Source organism: Canis aureus, chromosome 15 (assembly GCF_053574225.1).
Source record: "Canis aureus isolate CA01 chromosome 15, VMU_Caureus_v.1.0, whole genome shotgun sequence".
Taxonomy (NCBI): Eukaryota; Metazoa; Chordata; class Mammalia; order Carnivora; family Canidae; genus Canis; species Canis aureus.
The window spans coordinates 60,228,476-60,252,715 of NC_135625.1; the positions used below are offsets into that span (position 1 = coordinate 60,228,476).

General features: G+C 37.1%; 1 protein-coding gene and 1 pseudogene across 6 annotated transcripts in view; both read right to left on the minus strand.

Annotated features, from left to right (window-relative positions):
* Positions 1-24,240, minus strand: part of BRAF (B-Raf proto-oncogene, serine/threonine kinase) — a 171,764-nt gene that overhangs the window by 136,977 nt on the left and 10,547 nt on the right. Inside the window, exon 2 of one of the 6 annotated variants that reach the window (XM_077850161.1) lies at positions 6,441-6,593. The exons of the other annotated variants lie outside the window; for them this stretch is intronic. The gene's annotated coding sequence lies outside the window, so the exon portion shown is untranslated. The remainder of the gene's footprint in view (positions 1-6,440; positions 6,594-24,240) is intronic. 6 annotated transcript variants of the gene reach the window in all.
* On the minus strand, positions 7,479-7,633 carry LOC144285150 (U2 spliceosomal RNA; annotated as a pseudogene).

Consider the following 24,240-nt stretch of genomic DNA (forward strand, 5'->3'; position numbering starts at 1 on the left):
AGGCTCTCTGCATGGAGCCTGCTTCTCCCTCTGCCTGTGTCTCTGCCTCTCTCTCTCTGTCGCTATGAATAAATAAATAAAATCTTTAAAAAAAAGAAAAAAAAAACAACTGCTGGTACTGATTGTATAATACAAGTGCATCTATTTAAATAGCAAATGCAAATAGCACCATATTTTTCATTTGTTCTTAATACAAACAACATCTCAAGTTCAAAGATCACAGTTGTGGAGGTAATACACATTAATAATCTATGAAAATCCAAATAAACCTTAAACTGATAAAAATATTCAAACAAGAAAGATATGAGATAATTATACATGTAATTCCCATAAAGCTTTCTAGTTGTAAAAAGAACAGAATGTCTACAGCCTTTTCTATTTCAAATAGAAGCAAGTTCTAGATCCAAACCTCTGTGTTTAGTCGACTCTGTTGATTTTTATCTCAAATAAAGAACAGCAGTATTACTTGTTCTTTAATTTTTTTCAGTATATTTGACACACTATGTTACATTAGTTGCAGGTATAAAACATAGCAATTTGACAAGTTTATACATTATGCTATGTTCACAAATATAACTACCATCTGTCACCATACTGTTTTTTTCTTTCTTTTAAGCACAATGGAACTACCTGCCTCAAAAAAGAACACATAAAAGGATAATTTTCCTATAGCTCTCTCCTATGAAAAGCAAAGCAGTCACTTGATCTTATTTTGTTGCCATCTCCTTGGCAAACTTTCTGCACTCTGATTTTAAGGAGTTAAGATTTTAACCACTAAATTTGGAATCCACCACAATATGCCCTCTGTCCTATCTTATTAGATCCTGTTTAGTCACACCTTATAACACCACATGTTATCCCCCCAGGGCAATTCTGTTTTTCCTCCAGGTTCCTTTATTTACTTCTCCTCCACGTGAGATATTTAAGACCTGACCTTTAAACTATAGTACATTTTTTTTCAAGGCTTCTAAAAATGTTTTTAGGTATTTCTAGCTATTTAACATTGTTTAAATATTCAGTAAATCTGAGGCACTGTTGGGAGTGCCAGACATATAAAACTCCGTTCCTATCCTTACAATGTACTGGAGTTACTTTTATTTAAACTATACTAAGCCCACATTTTGTTTCAGTTCCCTTTTCTAAAGATGAATAATCACACAATGCATTATTTCGGTTTTCTCCCTTCCTGATAAACTATTACATATACTTAAATGATGATTATTTAATTATATACTGATTTATCCACAGATCTCTTTGCCCACTAACTAGAACTAAGCCAAATATGCTATGTATGTAAAATAAAAAGTTAACCATTTTATTACATGTCCTGTGCCAGTCAGGTTATATACATTGGCTCATTTAATCATTACTGCATAGTAAAATAATATGTATTCCACTTTATAGATGAGTGGTAAGGTTCATCAAAGTTAAATAACTTGCCTAAATTCACACCAAGCGGGATTTGAGTCCAGATCCATCTTGCACAGTAATAAGAAATAAAGATAGTATCTTCAATAAAGGCTTCAAACAAATCACAAATCCAGTGACCATCCACAGTAGAGCCTGGCAATAAAATATGATTTAACCTATCCACTATGTGCAAATAACTATAGGCTTTGGAGACACCTAAAAATTAGAGCCTGGTTATGTCCATAACAGTTTAAAAGGAGACAGAAGCTATCTTCTACTTCTCTAGAACACCCCAATTTAAGTCAGGTCCCTATCACAGAAATTCGTAAACTTCCTAGTTTGTTTTTCTCTCTTTAAGATTTTATTTTTCAGGGCAGCCCTGGTGGCCCAGCGGTTTGGCGCCACCTTTGGCCAGGGTGTGATCCTGGAGACCCAGGATCGAGTCCCACATCAGGCTCCCTGCATGGAGCCTGCTTCTCCCTCTGCCTGTGTCTCTGCCTCTCCTTCTCTGTGTGTCTCTCATGAATAGATAAATAAAATCTTTATAAATAAATAAATAAATAAATAAATAAATAAATAAATAAATAAGTGTGTGTGTGTGTGTGTGTGTATATATATATATATATATTATTTTTCAGTAATCTCTACACCCAACAGGTGGTTCCATACTACAATTACAAGATCAAGTTGCATGCTCTACTGATTGGGCCAGCCAGAAGCCCCCTTAAACTTCCTGGTTTCAGGAAGTTTAAAGATTACTGAGGACCTCTCTCAGAGCTTTTATTCACATAGGTTATAGTTTTTAATGTTTATATATTAAAAATTATAACCAAGAAATTTTTATATTTATTTAAAAATTACACACAAACCCATTGAGTTAATGATCTATTTTTAATGAAAAAAATAACATTTTCCAAAACAAAATAATGAAGAGAAAATGGTATTTCTTACATTTTTTACAATAATTAATATGTCTTAATAGAAGACATTTGGATTCTCATACCTTCTGCATTCAATCTATTGCACTATTACACATTATATCACTGGATCCTTGTGTGAGAATGAGAGTGAAAAGGCAAACAATGTCTTAGTATTGTTATGAAACAGTTTTGACTCAAGGACCCTGCAAGGCATCCTTTACTATTCCTTCATAGCACTTTTTGAAATTTATAATTAATTTGTGGGCACAGATTTTGTTCAAGGTCTGTGTTATCTCTAGACTACAGGTTCCATAGTGACTATCTACTGTTGTACATGATTATGTCCACAATGTCTACACATTGTGCCCAACACACAGTTGTCACACAAGTGTCTACTGAATTAACATACAATAATAATATAAAGAAACCACTGTGGTTAAAAGAGGGTAAACGGACACAATATGTCTGGAGGCAAATTTGGACGGCTTCCTAGTTGACCTGGATCCTAAAGGATAATTAGAATTTTGTTAAATATGTAGGTGTAAGAGTATTCCAGCCGCAGTAAATACTCGTCAGTGGCATCTAGTACAAGTTATGTTCATAATAACTACTATAATAGTATGGTTTGGCTACAGCATTGGTAAGTAAGAGTTTAGGAGGAGACAGAGGTAATAAAAGTAAGCCGAAAAGTCTTCAGTGAAGTTTGGCTTTTGTATTACCGACAAAAAGTCAAATGGTCAACATCTATGGTTTAAACTCCTTATATCACTATTTAGTAGATGGGCTTAAGAGGTTTATTCCAAATCTTATTCTGCTCATACTTCACAGGGCTATTGTAATGGTATTATGAGATCATAATTTTATGTGTTACTTTGTTTACTGTCATTACTCTAAACTATTATCCTTTCTCCCTGAACTACTACTTTACAAAGGCATCTATAAAAAAAAAAAAAAAAGAAGAAGATTTATCTGAGAGAGAAAGAATGCAGGGGTGGGGGTGAAGGAGGGAGAAGCAGAGAGAGAGAGGGATAAGGAGACTCCATGCCACGCTTAGACTCAGATGCAGAGCTCAATTTTATGACCTCAGAATCATGAACTGAGCCAAAAATCAAGAATTAGAGCTTAACCGTCTGAGCCACCCAGGCACCTCTATTTACAAAGGTATCTTAACTAGCTTCCCCATTTGTTTTGTCCTACTTCCATTCTCTCCTTCATTCTCCATAGTTAAGAGTAAAATCCCTAAAACACAAATCTGATCACATCACTCCCCCTTTAATGACTCCCTAGCGAGCCATTAAACTTCTTACCACAGATTAGAAGATCCTAAATGACGCTGCCCTGCCTACCTCCTGCCTTATCAGGCACTATTCTCCCTAACCCTTACTCAATAAACTAAACCACATTGACCTTCCAGCAGGAAAGTCTTTACACAAGCTATTTTTTCTTCTTGGAAAACTCTGCCCAGCACTTTTCCAAATAAGCACAGCTTCTCCAGATAGAAGAGATCTTCAGATCTCACTTCCTCAGAGAGGCCTTTCCTAATTACTCTTCCCCAGTCTATACTAGATACACATTAAACTCCAAAGTATTGGTATTTTTTCCTCTGGGCACATAATCGCAACTCAGAATTTGTATATTTGTGTGTGTGTGTGTGTTTAAATAATAATTTATTTAATGGACATCTCCTGATTATAAAGACCACATCTAAGCTAGCACATATAGTAATTAAAAAAAAAAAAACCTGCAGTTTTTATTGTTATAAATGGCTTTTGATCTGATTAGACATATATTTTAGATGTTTACTCTGGCAACAATGTTTAGGTTAACTAACAAGCCAGAGAAGCACTGGAGGCCAAGAGTACCATTAAAAGCATGCCACAATTATAGGCAAGAAGTAATGAGAGTCTGAATTACTGTTGATAGATTTAATATCCTCACAATAATCCTGTAAGTAGCAAGAAGCAAGCTAAGGTTGTTCTGAGAAAGTAAATGGTCATTCCATCAGGCAAAGTTTTAAAACTTTTTGTATAATTATATAGCCATGACTTTAGATGACCAGAAAAGTAGGATGCTGAAACTGTAATCCCAGCTTCACAAACTAAATCATCACAATTTTAATACTGAAGTGGGTACAAAAGAAACTCTTTTATTCAGTGTAATAAAGTCTGGTGGTCGGTTAACTGAAAAGGTTCGTTAGTTAAATCAGAGAATCATAACCAATGGTAAAATCTTAAACATTTTATTTTACTTAAAATTGTATAATGAACACTCATTTTCCAATCCTTGATATAGAGCAGAGGATCTTCTTTTAAATATAACCCACACCGAGACACCTGGGTGGCTCAGCGGTTTGAGAGTCTTCCTTTGGCTTGGGTCGTGATCCCAGGGTCTGGGGATTGAGTCCTGCATGGGGCTCCCCTGCGAAGAGCCTGCTTCTCCCTCTGTCTATGCCTATGTCTCTGCCTTTCTCTGTGTCTCTCATGAAGAAATAAATAAAATATTTTAAATAAATAAATAAATAAATAAATAAATAAATAAATAAATAAATAAATCCCACACCTAATCTGATGGCAAATATTTTTTTTAAATGGGAACTATCTATTAATCTGATGAGTTGGTTAAGTGTAAGTCAGTTAAGAGAACTTAAACTAGTTCCCCCTTTTGAGTACTACAGTTGAAATGATGTAAACTGAATAGTAGTTTACAATGTGGTGGCCACATGCATGACTTAGACCTATGAGGGCATGCAAGAGACTCTATTAGGGTTGTAGGCAGACAACATTATTTAGTAATAAATTTATCAAGAAAATTAATAAAAATTCAGACTTTTCATATTTAATATTTACAGAGCCACCCTCAGTTAGGGGTAATAGATATATCACATACAGTTAAGAGGTATGTGGAAGAACTGGCACTCCACACTGCAGAGTGCTTGACAGTGGAATTCTCGCTCTTCTTTGCACATCTGTAATATTGTGACACACTACAGCTTACGGTTATTATCTAGTTGTTAACCAAAGTAAACCTTACGAATTAGACAGGAGGCTTGAAAGGAATTCCTACCAAAAAATCTCAAACCTCCTATTGAAGTTAACACTAGTGCTGGCTAGAGGAAAAGGCAAAGCTGGCACGTTGTGTGCTCCTACTACAAGCTATTTGGCAGCCACAATACAAGATTAAAACAATGATCTAATCCAGTGGTTTTCAACAAGCAGTGACTCGACTCTTAGCAGTGTCTGAAGATATTTTGATTGTTAAAATTGAGGGAAGGGTACTACTGGCACCTACTAGTAGGCAGAGACCAGGGATGCTGCTTAACATGATACAATCAAAGAACAGCCCCCCAAGCCAAGAATTATCCAGATCAAAACGTCAACAGTGCCCAGTTTGAGAAATCCTGACCTTATCATATCTGACAAGAAACTAGCCAACTGGGACACCTGGGTGGCTCAGTGGTTGAGTGTCTGTCTTTGGGTCAGGGTGTGATCCTGGAGTGCCGGGATGGAGTCCCACTCAGGCTCTCTGCGGGGAGCCTGCCTCTCCCTCTGCCTATGTCTCTGCGTCTCTCATGAATAAGTAAAATCTTAAGAGAAAAAGAAAATGGCCAATTTTTAAAAATTACCCAGGTTATTCAAACTATGGATTGTATCCACTATTGTAAATAATGAACCTTGCTGTAAGGGTGTAATGTCCTGAGATATTAGCTAGAGACAAAATCATCAAAATTCCTTCCATGTGTAGCTTAGCTTTTAAAAATTTATTTTTGTACAGTAAAACACATGTGATTTAAGAGTATGATGGACATGCAGTGGGGATAATAAACTCAAATTTTACTGACATTACAAAATTTTTTAAAATCTGAAGATTCAAACAATGAAAGCTAATAAAAGAGCTTATCAATACATTGACATATGTAGAGTTTATCAAAATTCTAATTTAAATTCCTAGCTAAAAGGAAAGAATCTGGTAAAGAAATGTTTTATTCTCAAGCACAATCCAGTTATTAAACAGATTCAAGATAATCTAGATTGAAAAGCATCAGTTGGAAACCAGGCAAGGGACCAAAAGTATAAAGAGAACAACACGAGCTGTCAATTGTGGTTAACTCACAAGAAAATTAACTGTACATGATACAGTAGTAAGTAGGGAGGATCCAAAAACACGATGGTTACAAGCATGTCCTCTGTAAACACAGTGCCTTGGTCTAAATCCCAGATCTTCCACTTAAGCAATTTGCATTACTTTTCTAAACCTCTTCTTCACCTATAAAATGAGAATTACAATATTTAATTCTTATGGCTCTTATGAAAATGTATGGTATATAGCATAATAGTTTAGAGCACCAACCTTAAAATCAGAATTTCAGCTGACACATTACCTCTATAATTTTGGACAGAGTACTTAACTCCCAAGCACCAGTTTCTTCATCTATCAAACATATTTAAATTAAAATATGATAAATTTTATTATATAATTATGTACAGAAGAGTTTACAAACCTTATCTATAGTTTTTTTTTTTTTTAAGATTTTATTTATTTATTCATGAAAGACAGAGAGAGAGGCAAAGACACAGGCAGAGGGAGAAGCAGGCTCCATGCAGGGAGCCTGATGTGGGACTTGATCCCAGGTCTCCAGGATCGTACCCTGGGCCAAAGACAGACACTAAACCGCTGAGCCACCCGGGTATTCCCCCTTATCTATAGTTTAAAGAATAACTGTAAAGTTAAGAAACAGCACTGCTGGGCAGCTGGAGTGGCTCCGCAGTTTGGTACCCGCCTTTGGCTCAGAGTGTCATCATGGAGACCCAGGATTGAGTTCCACATTGGGCTCCCTGCACAGAGCCTGCTTCTTCCTCTGCCTGTGTCTCTGCCTCTCTGTCTCTCTCATGAATAAATAAATAAGACCTTAAAAAAAAAAAAAAAAAGAAAAAAGAAACAGCACTGCCAGTACCTTAAAATCTTCCCACATATCCCTCCTCAATTGCATCCATTGTTTGCCCTTCCTGGGGTACTACTCTTTACTTTTGTGATAATTATTCTCTTGATTTTCCTTGTAATTCTGTATCTCTACTTTCATTCTTGAACAATACAGTTAATTCCATGTCTTGGAACTTTTTATAAATAGAACCATGTTGCATTTAATTTTTTGTGACTTCTAATTTTTTGACTAATATTATGTTTGTGGGATCATACATATTAGTGCCAGAGCTGTTTTTTTCCCCTGGTCTACTTGAACTAAGTTTTTATTAAACTAATAAGAACAGATATTATACTTGATCTTAGCCAAAAGACCAAGAAGCTATGAACCAAGTTTTTATTCTGTAAGTGAATACACCATAATTTACCTATATAATCTGCTGCTATGGATATTTGAATTTTTTCTTTGTATTTTGGAGTTAAAATGAATAATGCTACTATGAATAGTCATATTCATACACCTCCTCATCCACATATTCATATATTTCTCAAGGGCAATGGTTGGTTCTCAAATTATGATTCCTAGACCAGCAGCACCAGCATCACCTGGGAACTTGTTAGATATATGAACTGTCAGGCTCCACCCCATTCTTACTGAATCAGAAATTCTGGAGGTGGGGCCCAGCAGTATGTTTTAACAATCCCTCCAGGGGATTTTGATGCACACTCAAGTTTGACAGCCACCGGTCTAGGTTAAATGCTCAGGAGTGGTATTGCTGGTTGTAAAATACCCTATTATTTTCCAAAGTGATTCTTCTAATTCATACTCCCACCAGTAGTAGAAGAGCTCCCACTGCTCCATATCCTCACCAATGCTTGATACTATTTAAATGTTTAATTTCTGCCAATTTAGTCTGTATAAAATGGTTTCTCATGGTTTTAATTTCCATTTCCCTAATTGTTAATGAGATTTAATGATCTTTTACTTACTGGTCATCTAAAAATTTTTTTGACTCAAATGCCTGCTCAGGTTTTTTGCCCTTTTTTCTATTTGGTGTCTTTGTCTTAGTGATTTGTACTTCTTTAGGTATATACTTCATACCAGTTGCCCATTCGCTATATGTTGTAATAGGTAACAAGATTAAGTTATTTGTGCTAGAAAGTCTCTCACTCTCTTTTGGATTTTTTACTCTGGAAAAAAAACAGCTGCCACTCTGTGAGGTGACCCTATTTAGAGGCTCATGTGGTGAATTTGGAAGTGGATCTTTTGAAGCCCTGCCACAACCACATGAGGGAGCAGAGAGATTCTCCCTCAGTCCAGCCTTGAGACAACTACTGACCTGACACCTTCACTTAAACCTCTTGAGAGACCATGAGCCAGAACCACCCAGCTAAGCTGCTCTCAGATTCCTGACCCACAGAAACTGTAATATAAATGTTTACTGTTTTCAGCTGCTAAGTTTTGGGATCACTTATTACACAGCCATAGGTAATTAATACATGTATATTACAAGTACCTTCTATTCTGTACCTTAGTCTTTTCAACCTCTTAAGGGGATCTTAATAAACAGAAGTTTCTATTTCATTTTTTTTAAGATTTTATTTATTTATTCATAAGAGAGACAGAGAGCAGCAACATGGACAGAGAAGCAGGCTCCCTGTGGGGAGCCTGATATGGGACTGGATTCCTAGATTGGGATCATGCCCTGAGCTGAAGGCAGATGCTCAACTGCTGAGCCACCTAGGCATCCCAGAAGTTTCTATCTCAATGTAGCCAAATTAATAAATTTTTATGCTTTTCAGGGTTTTAAAAAAGGTTTGTTTATTTGAGAGAGAGCACACACACACATGGATAGAGGAGGAGCAGGGGGAGAGAAAGAAACCAAGAGTTGTATGTTCAACCAACTGAGCACCCAAGCTCCCCTGGTGTTTTCAATCTTAAGAAAGCCTTCCATGCTTTGAGCTCATAAAAGTACGCTCCTTTATTTAAAAATAATAATAATAAATAATAAAAGAAAAAGCTTTCTGGGGGCACGTGGGTGGCTCAGTTAAATGTCCAACTCTTGGTTTCAGCTCAGGTTATGATATTTTGGGGTCTTGGAATCAAGCCCCCCATTGGGCTCCTTACTCAATGGGGAGTCTGCTTGTCTCCCTCTGTCTCTGCTACTCCCTCCCTCTCTCTCTAATAAATATATAAATTTTTTAAAAATTAAAATACAAATTAAAAAAACGCTTTCTGAGTTTGTCTTTTTGTATTTAACCTTCATTCTACGAGGAATTGATTTCTGTGCACAGTAAGAGAGGGTTCAGTTTCATTTAAGTGTTCCAAACAAGTATATCCTTTCGCAACTAATTCACCAGCTCATATTCACCCACGTACCTCCACATAAGCATATAAAATTCATTAGCAATCCCTACCTATTTCAGTTCACCTGTCATTTTGTTATTCATCTTCCCTTTTCCTTTTGTAGGCTCCTCAGACACTTGACACCTAGGCTAGGCTTCAAAACCCAGGCCTATGGAACCCTCAAAGTCACCTTCCCTTATTCACTCTCAGGTCATATCATTGCTCCAGACATCATTCAAAAGCAGATCCTCCCTCCCTTTCTAACAAGTCTGTAATCCAATTGACATTCTTAAGGATCTATTTAAAGTAAAACCTCCTACTTCTAAGCTCCTATTGTTAAAAGAAATTAAAACTAATAAAAGAAAATGTAAAGAAAAAACATACACAACTGGGATTTTTTTTTTTTGAGTAGGCTCCATGCCCAGCATGGAGCCCAATGAGGGGCTTGAACTCACAACCTTGCAATCAAGAGTCAGACATTTAACCAACTGAGCCATTGAGGCACCCCATATCCAGGAAAGATTTTAAATATAAAAAGCAGATAATAAAATTACCTTTCTAAGTTTGTTGGTAATCCTGGAACTCACCTTATATTCTACGAAGTGGTTTATTTAAAATCTTAGATATCACTAGAAATGGATTTGAATGTGATCTTTGGTTAAGTCATGTCTTGTATTCACTATGGTAATAAGGGGCCCAGTAGTGCCTCACATGTAGCAAGCATTCAAATTTCTTGACCAAAAAAACGGATTAAGGAAGTCTTATCTTATTGTTCTTTAATAATAACTTGTCAATTCTTGCCTCTTTTCACTTCCACAGAAACTGTTAATCAAGTTGTCAAGTTCCACAGAAGAACTTACAGGCATTTGGATTTCAATTCAGCTACTAATCAATTTGCTAAAAACTGACATTTTTACCATATTTAGTCTTCCTAATTCATTCTTAGTACACAATATGTACCCTCCATTTATTTAGGTCTTCCTTTATGTCTCTGAATAAAGTATAATTACCCTTTCTTATAAAGGCTTGCACATCTTAAATATTTAAAATTCACTTTAAGTACCTCTCTTCCTAGGAAATCTTTGTTCTCCATGCCTTAAACCCATTTTGAATTATGTGCTCCTTTTCTGTGATTTCTCTGTACCTGGGGCACACTTAATTCTTGACTTATTTGCTCCTACCACTAGATGTAACCTCTTTGAGGACAGAGATGATACATTTCTGTGTCACAGCACCTAGCACACAACCAGCACAAAGGAGCTCAGTATTTATTTTTAAACTTTAAGCAAATGAATAAATGTAATCAATGAATGTAAAGTACAAACTGTCTTACAAAGAAAAGGACTACCATTTATTGAGTACCTTCTATGTGTTGGGCACAATACTACACTGAATGCTTACATGCATTATCATCTAATTCTAAAAGTAAATCGCCTTTTCGACATATATTTTGTAAAAGCCTAATAATACTGTGACATGATGTAAATGGGCATCAGGAATCCTGTAGTGATAGACCTTACTGACCTTGAGGTCAGAATCTCATAAGCCTCAATAAGAATAGCAGTAGAATAGCAGTGGTCTTCATTCATTTGGGCTGTTATAAAAATAATACCATGAATTGAGTGGCTTACAAACAAATGTCACAGTTCTGGAGACTGGGAAGTCCAAGATCAAGGTGCCGGCAGATCTGGTGTCTGGTGAGGACCCATTTTGTGGTTCATAGATGGTGCTTTCTAGATGTAATCTTATAGGTAGGAAAGGATGAGCTAGCACTTTGAGGTCTCTTATAGGAACAGGAATCCCAATCATGAGGGCTCTGGTGACTGCACAGGAAAAGTAAAAAGGAGAAATGAAAGATGCTCTGGGGTTTCAAGTATAAATTATGATAAGAGGAGAAGATTATAAGATGGCAAGAAGTAATTTAGATGGAAAAATAACATTCAGTTCAGGACTAGCTGTCTTTGTGATGTCAGTAAGACATTAAGGTAAAATACTCAAGAGACCCTTGGAAATACGGGACAGACTAGCTCAGAGGTTAGCTTGACTATTAAGGGTGCATAGGGGCCTCTGAAAGAACAGATTCAGTTGTGCAGTAAAAAAATGGAAGACTGACTTTCAAGAAGTAAGGTCTGAATGCCTAAGGTGGGCAGTCAATGACTAGAAAGGAAAAACAAAAACTCAAGGGGGTACCAGAGTTGAAGAAGGTATTTTTGGTTTTAGATAGGATGACCTGAAAAAAAAAAAAAAAAAAAAAAAAAGATAGGATGACCTGGATACATTTGAAGGTATACATCAAGTAACCAGTGTTAAAGAAATGTCTAAGGGGGTATGTGTGTGCATGCCAAATACTGAGAAGGTGGGGATATGAGATAAAAGGAAGAGACAGATTGTCCTGTGCTGTTCCAAAGGACTAAACTAGGATGATGTTGGAACCTAGAGACAAAAGTTCAAGAATGTATATCTGAACTTCACATTATGAGTATCGTCATTAATAATAAAGATATTTCAGGGTGTCTGGGTGGCTCAGTTGACTTAGCATCTGCCTTTGGCTCAGGTTATGATCCCAGGGTCCTGAGACGGAGCCCCGCATCAGGCTCCCTGCTCAATGGGCAGTCTGCTTCTCCCTCTGCCCCTCCCCCATGCTTGTGCTCTCTCACGCACATGCTTGCTTGCTCTTAAATAAAATCTTTAAAAATGATAATAATAATAATAAAGACATCTGGGGCATTTGGGTGGTTCAGATGATTATAAGCATCTGCCTTCAGTTTAGGTCACGATCCCAGTGTCCTGGGATTGAGCCTTGCGTCAGGCTTCCTGCTCAGTGGGGAGTCTGCTTCTCCTTCTCCCTCTGCCCCCCCCCACCGTGCTCGTGCTCTCTATGGCATGCTCTCTCACTCAAATAAATAAAATCTTTAATAATAATAATAATAATAAAGATATTTACCAAAGGAACAAACTGCCTTACGACTAAGAATAATCAAGGAATGCTTAATCTTTTGTCAGAGATGCTACAGAAGAAATTTTGTACCATGTGAGAGTTAGGATAGGTTCCTTTGACTATAAATTCTGGCCTTTCTCATATTAAGCAGTAATTTCCATTCCCCCTCCTCCCAGCCCCTGGTAACTTCTCTTCTACTTTCCGCCTCTATGAATTTGCCTATTCAAGATATTTTATGTAAGTGTAATTATACAATAGTTGTCCTTTTGTGTCTGGCTTTTTTCATTTACCATGTTTTCAAGGTTTTCCCGTCTTATACCATGTATCAGAACTTTTTTTTTCTTGTTTTGTCTTTAAGTATTAGGCTCCATGCCCAACATGGGGCTTGAAAACACAACCCTGAGATCAAGAATCACATGCCCTACTGACTGAGCCAGCCAGGCACCCCAAAACTTCTTTTCTTTGTATGACCAATAATCCATTGTATGTATATACTACATTTTATCTATTCATCTATTGATGGACACTTGGGTTGTTTCCACCATTTCTCTATTATAAATAATGCTGCTGCTATTACCACCTCCCTTCCTCCCTCCCTCTCTCTCTCTCTCTCTCGCTCTCTCTCTCTCTCTATATATATATATATATAATTTTCACAAAGCTGGTATTAAACACTGGCATCTCAGTCCAGTGTTTTCACCTCAACTCCTTCTATTCATTCAAATCTCACAACTTTGCTAACCACCAAGCAGCAGCAAAGACAAGTTTCCCTGTCCTCTTTGCCTTCCAAATTGTGGGAATTCATCTAGTAGAGAGAACCTAAGTTGTATCCACACTTGACAGAAAGTAGTTCAGGAAATGCACTGTGTTTCATCACTTGCAAGATGTTAAAGTATTTAAAAAGTAAAAATTGGGTGCAGGGGGATCCCTGGGTGGCTCGGTGGTTTAGCGCCTGCCTTTGGCCAGGGAGTGGTCCTGGAGTCCCTGGATCGAGTCCCACATCGGGCTCCTGGCATAGAGCCTGCTTCTCTCTCTGCCTCTCTCTATCTCTCTATGTCCATTATGAATAAATAAATAAAATCTTTAAAAAAAATAAAATAAAAATTGGGTGCATTTATTTTACAATCAATAGCATATCATAGTTAACCGGCAATATTTTATTTTAGAAATACAAAATAATGGTGAATCTTAGAATTTGTGCCATCATAAATTTAACAAAAAATGTTAATTTTAGTCTTCTAATTAAAAAACTCTAAAAGCTTTCTAAATAGGGGCACCTGACTGGCTCAGTCAGTGAAACATGGAACTTGATCTCAGGGCTATAGGTCTGAGCCCCATGTTGGGTGTAGAGATTACTTAAAAATAAAATCTTAGAGGTGCCTGGGTGCTCAGCTGGTTGGGCCACTGACTCTTGATTGTGGCTCAGGTCATCTCAGAGTTGTGAGATCGAGCCCTCAGTTGGGATCCACACTCTGTGCATAGTCCACTTGAGATTTCTCTCTCTCCCTCTGCCCCCCTCCCATCATGCTTATTCTCTGTAAAATAAATAAAATCTTTAAAATAAAATAAGGGGGGATCCCTGGGTGGCGCAGCAGTTTGGCGCCTGCCTTTGGCCCAGGGCACGATCCTGGAGACCCGGGATCGAGTCCCACATCGGGCTCCCGGTGCATGGAGCCTGCTTCTCCCTCTGCCTGTGTCTCTGCCTCTCTCTCTCTCTCTCTCTCTCTGTGACTATCATAAATAAATAAATAAAAATTAAAAATAAAATAAAAAATAAAATAAAATAAAATAAATCTCTAAAAGAAACCCTCTAAATAAAAACATGTTCTCCTCTTATCTTCTAAAAGCTTTATATTTTTTGCATTTCATATCCAGGCATTTAATGTACCCAGAATTTGTGATCATTTTGACATTAAAGTTCCAATTATTTTTCCCAGCACCATTTATTGAAAGGGGCATTCTTTTCTCACTAATTACTGACATATTTGTCATATATTAAGTAACCTGTATCTGTCATTCATCAAGTAACCTATAGTTATAGATTTTCTTCTGTTTTGTTTCACTGGTCTATCACTAGACTACTCATGACCGTGTCTTAATTACTATACTTTATAATAAGTCTCAATAACTGGTAAAATAAGTCCTCCCATATTGTCCTCTTTGAGAGCATCTGAGCTACTTTGGCCCTTTATTGATTTTCCAGAGAATTTTAGAATCTGTTTTAGTTTCACCTGAACAACAACAAAACAAAACAAACAAAAAACAAAACCAACCAACCAAAATAAAATGCCTTGATTGGAATTATATTAACATATAACTCCATTTGGAGAATAATGCCTTAGAATATGGAGTCTATCAATCCATGTACATGGTATTTTGCCCCACTAGGTCTTCTCTGATTTATTTCAATAGGCTCTTTACTCTTCATTCCATCTTTATCTGGAATCTCTCCACCTAAAGTACATCCTTCATAATTTCCTTTAGAAAGGGTTGATGGAGTTTGTTAAACTAAACTTTTACCTTCATCTTTGAGGAATATTTTTGCTAAGTAAGTATATATCAGCAATTATTTTGAAAATATGTATACTTTTCTGTTGAGAAGTTAGTTGTCAGTCCATAGCTCCTCCTTTAAAAGACCTCTTTTCTTCCTCAGGCTGCTTTTAAGATTTTTTTCTTTGTGTTTGGGTTTATGCCATTTCACTGATTTGTCTGGGCACAGATTTTTTTACTTATACTATTAGAAATTCATTGAGCTTCCTAAATCTATCAACTGGTTTCTCATCAGAACTAGAAATTTTTCAGCCAGAAAAATCACTTTAAATACTACCTCTGTATCATTCTCTTTCCTGTCTTTATGAAGCTTTGATTAAATATGTTAGATCTCACTCTTTCTCATCATGCAACCTCTCTTCAATATTTTCCATTGTTTTGACTCTCATTAGTGCAGTTGGGAAAGTTTCTCCTGCCTTATCTTCCAGGTAACTAATTCTTTTTCAGTTAGAAATAATCTGCTCAATCTTTCCCTTAGGTATACTAGGCGTTTCATTTCTGCATTTTCTATTTGGATTTTTCAAGTCTACTAAGTAAGTTTATAACAGTTATACAGTCTCTTGTTCTCTGCTTGTCTTCAAATTTGTGTTTCATTCTCTAAACATAACACATAGCAATTGTTTTAAACCCATCTTATATTTGAGAATTTTTTTGGATCTGTTTCGTATTCACAGTGCCATTTCCATGTGTGTTATTATGTTCTTTTTTTTTATGTTTTTCTTTTTAAAAAACTTATTTTGAGGTACATGTACATAAACCAAACTATAGTTATATGTCATTTACATCCCAATAACAAAAACTAAGCAAATCTTATAGTACTCGAATTTTATTTACATATATCATGTAATTTTAACTTGTGTTTTTTCACTATACTTGGTTACTTGTGACAGTGTAATGATTACTGTCCTTGAAAAATTATTAGTGACAATCCCCTTCAAGATGAAGGGCCTTTCTCCAAATAATTTGCCTTTCCTTCTAACAGGCTTTGTGAGTACTACCAGTCTAAAACCAGGAACTACGGGATCCCTGGGTGGCGCAGCGGTTTGGCGCCTGCCTTTGGCCCGGGGCGTGATCCTGGAGACCCGGGATCGAATCCCACGTCGGGCTCCCGGTGCATGGAGCCTGCTTCTCCCTCTGCCTGTGTCTCTGCCTCTCTCTCTCTCTCTCTGTGACTATCATGAATAAATAAATAAAATTTAAAAAAAAATAAAATAAAAATAAAAAAAATAAAACCAGGAACTATGACAAATGGTTTGAGAGTCCCTAGACTACCCAGGCAGGACAAATCTAAGCTGCTAATCAGTGTGAAAGCTAAAACTGTGTTCACAACTTGAAGGATTTTTCTTAATTTCCCTTTTCTTCCCTTGCTACAAATCTATAATCCCCTACATATGAGAGTAGGTAGACAGTTTAGTTCTGTTTCATTCTTAACCTAATGATGGAGTCCTTGGAATATCATCTTAAAACAGAGTCATTCTCCATTTTGACTCACTTTGGACAAACTGTAGGCCTTGACTCTCTTCATCCTATAAAGTACACCAAAACCAAAGCCTAAATCTAAACAGATTGGCAACTACTCTTAAACCAAAAGCTACTTCATCCTCTACTTATTGCTCCAAGTCCTGTCTTTTTCCTAGAATTTGGCCTCGCAGCTGTCTACTTACTACCTCTTCAGTTTTTTAATTTCCTTAAAATATTTTAAAATAACGTTTCCAAGATTTTTAGTTGTTTTCATCAAAATGGTTAATCTGAAATAACCCAACCTGCCATTACTGAAAACAGAAATCAATTTCCCCTTTTTGTGACAACTATTTTGTAACACCTCCTTTACTATCCTAAAATTAAATTCAGAGTTAGCCTGCCTAAGTGAAAATTTAAAGTCAGTAACACCCTAACTGTACTTTCAATCATATGAAATAAATTAGCAATAAAATATTTTTTCAAAATGTGCAGGCAATATTAAAACAAACATAATAAGGGTATCAGATGCTTATATCTACATGGAGAATCACTACAACTGTAGTGGTCACAACTATAGACTGAGAGGCAAAATATCGGAGTCACCCAATAGTGTGCAGGGGGCCCTGCCATCAATTATGTGATTTTCTAAAGTGGTGAAGAACTCCTGATAAAGTTCTGATAAAATTTTTAATATTCTTCCAAAATATGTGATCATTAAATTCCTATGACTTTTTGTGTACATTAAAACAATGCCTCATATCTAAAACAAAGTTAGTTTTTTTTTTAATTTTTTTTTAAATGTATTTATGATAGTCATAGAGAGAGAGAGAGAGAGAGAGAGAGAGAGAGGCAGAGACATAGGCAGAGGGAGAAGCAGGCTCCATGCACTGGGAGCCTGACGTGGGATTCGATCCCAGGTCTCCAGGATCACGCCCTGGGCCAAAGGCAGGCACCAAACCACTGCGCCACCCAGGGATCCCAACAAAGTTAGTTTCTAAGCTCAGGTCATTATTACCACTTTTTTCACCCACAAAGTCCTACATATCACTCTATGTCATGTGGTTATTCAAGCAATTCTTAAATGTACAGACTGTCCTGAACACTGAAAGAGATATAGGACTTCCCTGGTCCTTGCTCATTAAAGGCTAATGCTAAAAAAATAAAAATAAAAATAAAAATAAAGGCTAATGCTGCCCTCTTCCCCTATATTCTTTTTTTTTTTCTTCCCCTATATTCTTAACAACCAAAATACACTGACCTCTGGGGAAGAACTGACCACAGGCAGACCACTGTCTGTATAAGTCACAGAGATGCATGATCCAGTTCCCCCTTCATGGAAGGAGGGACAGCTATGAGGACAGTCAACAGACAGCTTCCAAATTTTACCTCCTTCAAAGTCCACCTGAACTGCAGCCCACAGCCAGTGACCAAGCAAGGAGGGGTAAAAAGGCTCAGCAAGCTGGCTCAATTCCCTCTCAATTCCTCACTTCAGAGCTCTAATTAGTGATCACACTAATAGGCAAAGGTTTTGTGAGGCATGCATCACAATCCAACTTCATCCTGTGTCCAATCCAATATCTTGCCTCTTTCTTTCATAGGTGTTGATTTCTAATAAATATCGTGCACTGCAAACTGTCTCAGTATCTACCATCAAACCCAAGCTTCAACAATGACATAGTACATCTTCCTGCTAAGTCTTTCTCTACATATTTTTGGTTGTTTGACCTTTTCCCACCTTGAATCTACTCTACAAACCCTTACCAATTCAATTATTCTTAAACACTACTTTTATCATTTATTTTAAACCACTTTCACCCCACTACATATAAAGTTAAATTTTTTTCAGTGTAGGGGCATCTGGGTGGCTGAGTCAGTTAAGTGTGCCTTCAGTTCAGGTCATGATCTCAGTGTCCTCGGATCAATCAACGCATCGGGCTCCCAGTTCAGCAGGGATCCTGCTTCTCCCTCTCCCTGTCTTCTCCCCCCAACCTCATGCTCTCTCACTCCACTCATAAATAAATAAATATATTTTAAAAATTAAAAAAAAAAATTCAGTCTACAACTATTATCTAAAGTGCAATCCTGGGCAACCCAGGTGGCTCAGCAGTTTAGTGCCGCCTTCAGCCCAGGGCATGATCCTGGAGACCCAGGATCAAGTCCCACATTAGGCTCCCTGCATGGGGCCTGCTTCTCCCTCTGCCTGTGTCTCTGCCTCTCTCTCTCTCTCTCTCTCTCTCTCATGAATAAATATTTTTTAATTAAAAAATAAAAAAATAATAAACATAAAGTGCAATCCTGTCTAACATAGCCAAGTTCTATTTCAGACAAGTCACTCAACTATAAACATGAAAATTCTGTTCCTTAAACAAAACTACCATATGTATTACTAACTTCAGTTCTTTGTAAAGTCTATGCCCACTACCTATTACATCTTTTTTCCTTCCTTCTGTCAAGGTTAAACACTAATTTCCATCAAGTCCTCATTAGCTCATAATAACATTCCATTTCTGAACTCCTCCATCATCCACTCTGGCACTTACTCACATACTGCCATGGATGTCTTGCTTCCTACATCAAGAGTATCATCTTAAAAAAAAAAAAAAAAAAGAGTATCATCTTTTAGGGATGCCTTGGGTGGCTCAGTCGATTAGCATCCGGCTCAGGTCATGATCTCATGGGTTGTGGGATCAAGGCCCATGCTGGGCTTCACATTCAGTAGGTAGTCTGCTTGAGATTCCCTCCTCCCCATCCCCACATACTAAATAAACAAACAAACAAGTTTAAAAAAACATAGTGTTATCTTTTAGAAGCCTTTTTTCCTTCCATATGAAATCTCAAGCATAATTTCAATAAAATACTTATGAAGTGGATCTACTTTGGTTGAAGCAGAAATTGCCTCCCTATCCTCCAGGGCCCACTGAGTCTCTTCCTTGCTACTCACAACCCTCAGAAATTCCTTGAGGTAACCTCACAGCACCCAGCTTTTCCAGGCCAAGAGAGAAAAAAAAAAAAAAGAAAAAACAGCAGCAAAAACCCTAGCTTTATAGTACTAAAGAACTTATCGCTGCATAAATCGACGTAATCTGAAAACAAACCACAAAGCTATGGTTAAGAACAGAAGTAGAGGAGTAAGCTGCCAGATTCTAGATGAGTGATAACTATTTGGGCTACGACTACTAAGAAAGAACATAGTAATTTAAGTAGCAGTAAGTACTGCTATGCAATAAAAAATAAGTATGAATTCCACATAAGCCTTGACTTTAAAAAGCTCTAGAGTGGCACTGATCAAAGTAGCCAATAGCCACACAATTTAAAATTTAAAATATTTAAATTATTTAAATTTAATCAGATAAATTTTAAAATCCAACTCTTCAGTCCTATACATATTTTAAGTGCATAGGAGCTATCCATGGATATACTAGACAGCACAGAACATTTCAATCATGACAGAAATTTTGACTGAGTGACATTGGTCTAAAGGGCATGGACAGATACCAATAAAAACTATAATACAGTTAAATGATACCAACTATATGAGATACCATGAAAGCACAAAGTAGACGCCTAGAAAGACTAGGCCTAGTAGACTAGGCCTCAGAAAGAGGTTAAGGAAGGCTTCCTGCAATAAGTGAGCTAAGCCTGAAAGGTTTAGATAGGGTGAGGACAGGGGAAGGAATTTATATTTTGGGGAGTAGGAAAAACCTGAGCAAAAGACAAGTCAGACTTGGAGAGTGTTTGAAAGAAAGTAACAGGACAGCAAGTGCCTCACGGTAGTTTAAAAATTAAACTGCAATGAAGATGCTATTCTATATAGAAAAATATTCAATATGATTTCAACATAGGAAGAATCAAAAAGGGATCCCTGGGTGGCTCAGCAGTTTAGCGCCTGCCTTCAGCCCAGGGCATGATCTTGGAGTCCCAGGATCAAGTCCCACTTTGGGCTCCCTGCATGGAGCCTGCTTCCCTCTGCCTGTGTCTCTGCCTCAATCTCTGTCTCTCTCATGAATAAATAAATAAAATCTTAAAAAAAAAAAAAAAAGAAAGAATCAAAGAATTGTTTTTGAAAAGAAAAATTAGTAATCAGACCTCTCCTAATTTACCTTAAATTTATGGTATGATAACGGCAGGTACTTCATGAAGAAGTAATAATTCATGTCCTATTTCCCAACAATTCCATGTCTGTGCATCAAAATGAGAATGACTCATACAAATAAATAAATAGTCTTGGCAGTTATTAATAAAATTACATTTAACTTAGATCTGAAGCCCTGCACCAAAAAGTGAGAAGTCAAGTCACACAATACGTGTCTGGATAACTGGTAAAATAACTTAATATTATCAGTTTTACTATTTGTCCCTAGTTCATTCACTCATGTGCTCCTCAACAACTTCAAGACCTTCACCTCTTTCCTTAATGCACAAAACTCTCTGTCAGCTGATAACCTCAAGTCTTAATGAAGCAATCGGAAGAGAACACAGACTCGTAACATCACATCTACCCACCTATCAACATTTGTGTCTACACAGTCTGCCTTACCAACTGTTATCATAAAATATCCATACTCCTATTGAGTCAATCCTTCCACTGTACACTAAATCCCTTTCCCTCTTTCCTCTTTAGAGAGATTACTCCAGCAATATCCCTCTCATCCTTGTCCTTCCCTTCTTCCTCCAGAAACCATTAATGTTTTACTCTCTAAGGATTCATTTCTATCACTATATGCTCTTATATTTTTTATCACTAAAAAAATTCCATGACCCAACTTCCCTCACTGGCTATTTATTGCTCCATTTCTCTGTTCCCCTTTCTAGGAAAATTCTTCACTATCTTCACTTCCCCTTCTATTCTCCCTTAAAATCACTCAATCAGAATATCTCCCCTGGAACCTCATCTCAGGGCTTTATTCTTGTGTAGATCACAATACCTCTACTTTGTTAACTCCAATGATGAATTCTTAGTCTGTATTTTACTACCTCCTATCTTACTGGTTGCTCCTTCTCAGGCTCTTCCTCTTTTTTCCAACCTTGGCTCTCTTTTTTTCCTATCTATGTTCATTCCCTTGATAACTACATCAATTTCACAGCTTCATTTTTTTTTAAGATTTCATTTATTTATTCATGAAAGACACACAGAGAGGCAGAGACACAGGCAGAGGGAGAAGCAGGCTCCATGCAGGAAGCCCAATGTAGGACTCGATCTCAGGACTCCGGGATCACACCCTGAGCCAAAGGCAGACACTAAACCACTAAACCACCAAGGTGTCCCAATTTCACAGCTTTAAATACCATCCAAATTCCAAATTCAGAGTTGGCTAACTACTATAACTGTTATAACAAATATACTCAAGAGGCATAAGGACTCAAATACAATGAAAGTTTATTTCTTATCCATCTAATAATACTAGGTTGTTGAACAGGTTAGCAAGGTGGTCTTTATCCATGCAGTGTTCAGAAACCTAGGCTAATGGCCAATCTACCATTTACAACATAGGGCTTCCAACTTACCCTTGGGATCATCACAGTTCAACCAACTAGAAGGGAAAAACAGGAAGGAAGCTGTTTGTATGGACCAGACCTAGAATTAGTGTTATATCACATGTGCTCATATTACATTAGCCAGAACTTAATCATATGACCACACCTAAATACTAAGAAGTATCTAAGTATATACTCAAGAAGAAAGGAAGACAGATACAGCAACAGTTCTGTCACTAGGCCTTGCTCCAAACTCCAGACTCATAATAGCTTATTCAACATCTTTAACATCTAATAGGTATTTCAAACTTAACATACCCCAAACTGAATTCTTAATCTGTGCCCTCTTCTTTCCTCTTGACACCTCTCTTTCTTGCACATCTTGAATTTAATCTATCAACAAATCCTGTTGGCTCTACTTTAAAAACATCCAGAATCTGATCATTTCTCAATACTTCTACTGCTTCTGATCTGGTCTAAACCATTGTCTCGATAATTCCAAAAGCCTCCTCCCTGGTTACCCTACACCTACCCTAACCCCTTTACAGTCTATTCTCTACATAATAATTAGAACATTTCTGTTAAAAAGTAACTCCTGTGACTCCATTCTGACTTCTCAAACTCTGAATGGCTACCCATTTCACTTAAAGCAAAAGTCAATGGCCTTTGGTTCCCATTCCTACCCCCAACAACTCTCAGATTTCACCTCCTATTACTCCCTCCCCTCTTTAAGCCACTGCAGCAATTTTGACCTCCTTGCTGTTTCTCAAATAGGCAAGGCACATTCCTGACTCAGAACCTGTGAATTTGGTTCTTCTACCTGAAATGCCTTTCCTTTACCTCCTTAAATCTTTGCTCAATACCAACCTTCTCAACTAAAGCCCTATTCAAATCTCTGTATTTTAAATTGCAAATCGTGTCCTGTTCTTTCATTTCCATAGTACTTGTTACTTTCAAACATACTATATATAATTTTTGTGTCTGCCCATCCCCCACTACATACACATACTTCCACCAGCATATAATTGAGATCTTTTTTTTTTTTTTAAAGATTTTATTTGTCTATTCATGAGAGACACAGAGAGAAGGCAGAGACATGGGCAGAGGGAGAAGCAGGCTCCTTGCAGGGAGCCCGATGTGGAACTCGATCTCAGAACTCTGGGATCACATCCTGAACCAGGTGTCCCTAATTGGGATCTTGTTTTGTTTCCAAACATATTCCTAACCACCTAGAGTACTACTTGGTATACTGTAGGCACTCAAATATTTATTGAATACTTGAATACTTTTTGGCCTACAAAATGACTTAATACAAAAGTCATCAATGTAGTTTTAGAAGGATGACAAGGAAAATGGTGGATCATACCTTTAAAAATATCAAAACACATGTCTTCAGGCTTACCATTTTTCCTAAAGCCAGGAGACATAGTCTCTGTACTATCATACTAATACATTTTACCTCTTTCCCATGAAATGCTTAGCAAAAGTATCAATGTTGGCACTTTGTGTTTAAACCACTCAGTAGTGGTTTAAAGATAATACTGAATGTAATCAACATTCCAACAGTTCTATCAACAGCCAATCAACATTCAAGCAGTCCTACCAAACAGTCCACCAACAATCTAATATTAAGAACTGCCGAGGGACACCTGGGTGAAAAAAAAAAGAAAAAAAAAAGAGAGGTGAAGGATCCTACGGGCCCCAATGAAAAAGGCAGAAATATGACCAACAGCCATCATATACTTTATCCTTAGTAAAAACAATTTATTGATGACTCTAAGATTAATAAAATTACTAATTCTGTAAGATCACAGAACAGGACATAGGCGTCAAATGGAAGAATTTTTATAATGAAGATGGAGAATAACAATATAAACTAGCATCTTCCACAAGCTGACATTTTCAGTTACTATGGTAAATAAACATCTTAATATATTCACTTTCACCCCTAAGTATCTTGATTATAATATTTTTGCAATATGGTAAAAAGGACATTATTGACTTTTTTTTGTGCAACCTACCGAAACATCCCCTTCATTTTTTTTAAAGATTTATTTATTCATAAGAGACACAGAGAGCGAGGAAGAGACATAGACAGAGGGAGAAGCAGGCTCCTCATAGGGAGCCCTATGTGGGACTCAATCCCAGATCCTGGGATTACACCCCAAACTGAAGGCAGATGCTCAATCGCGGAGCCGCCCACGTGTTCCCCCCTTCATTTC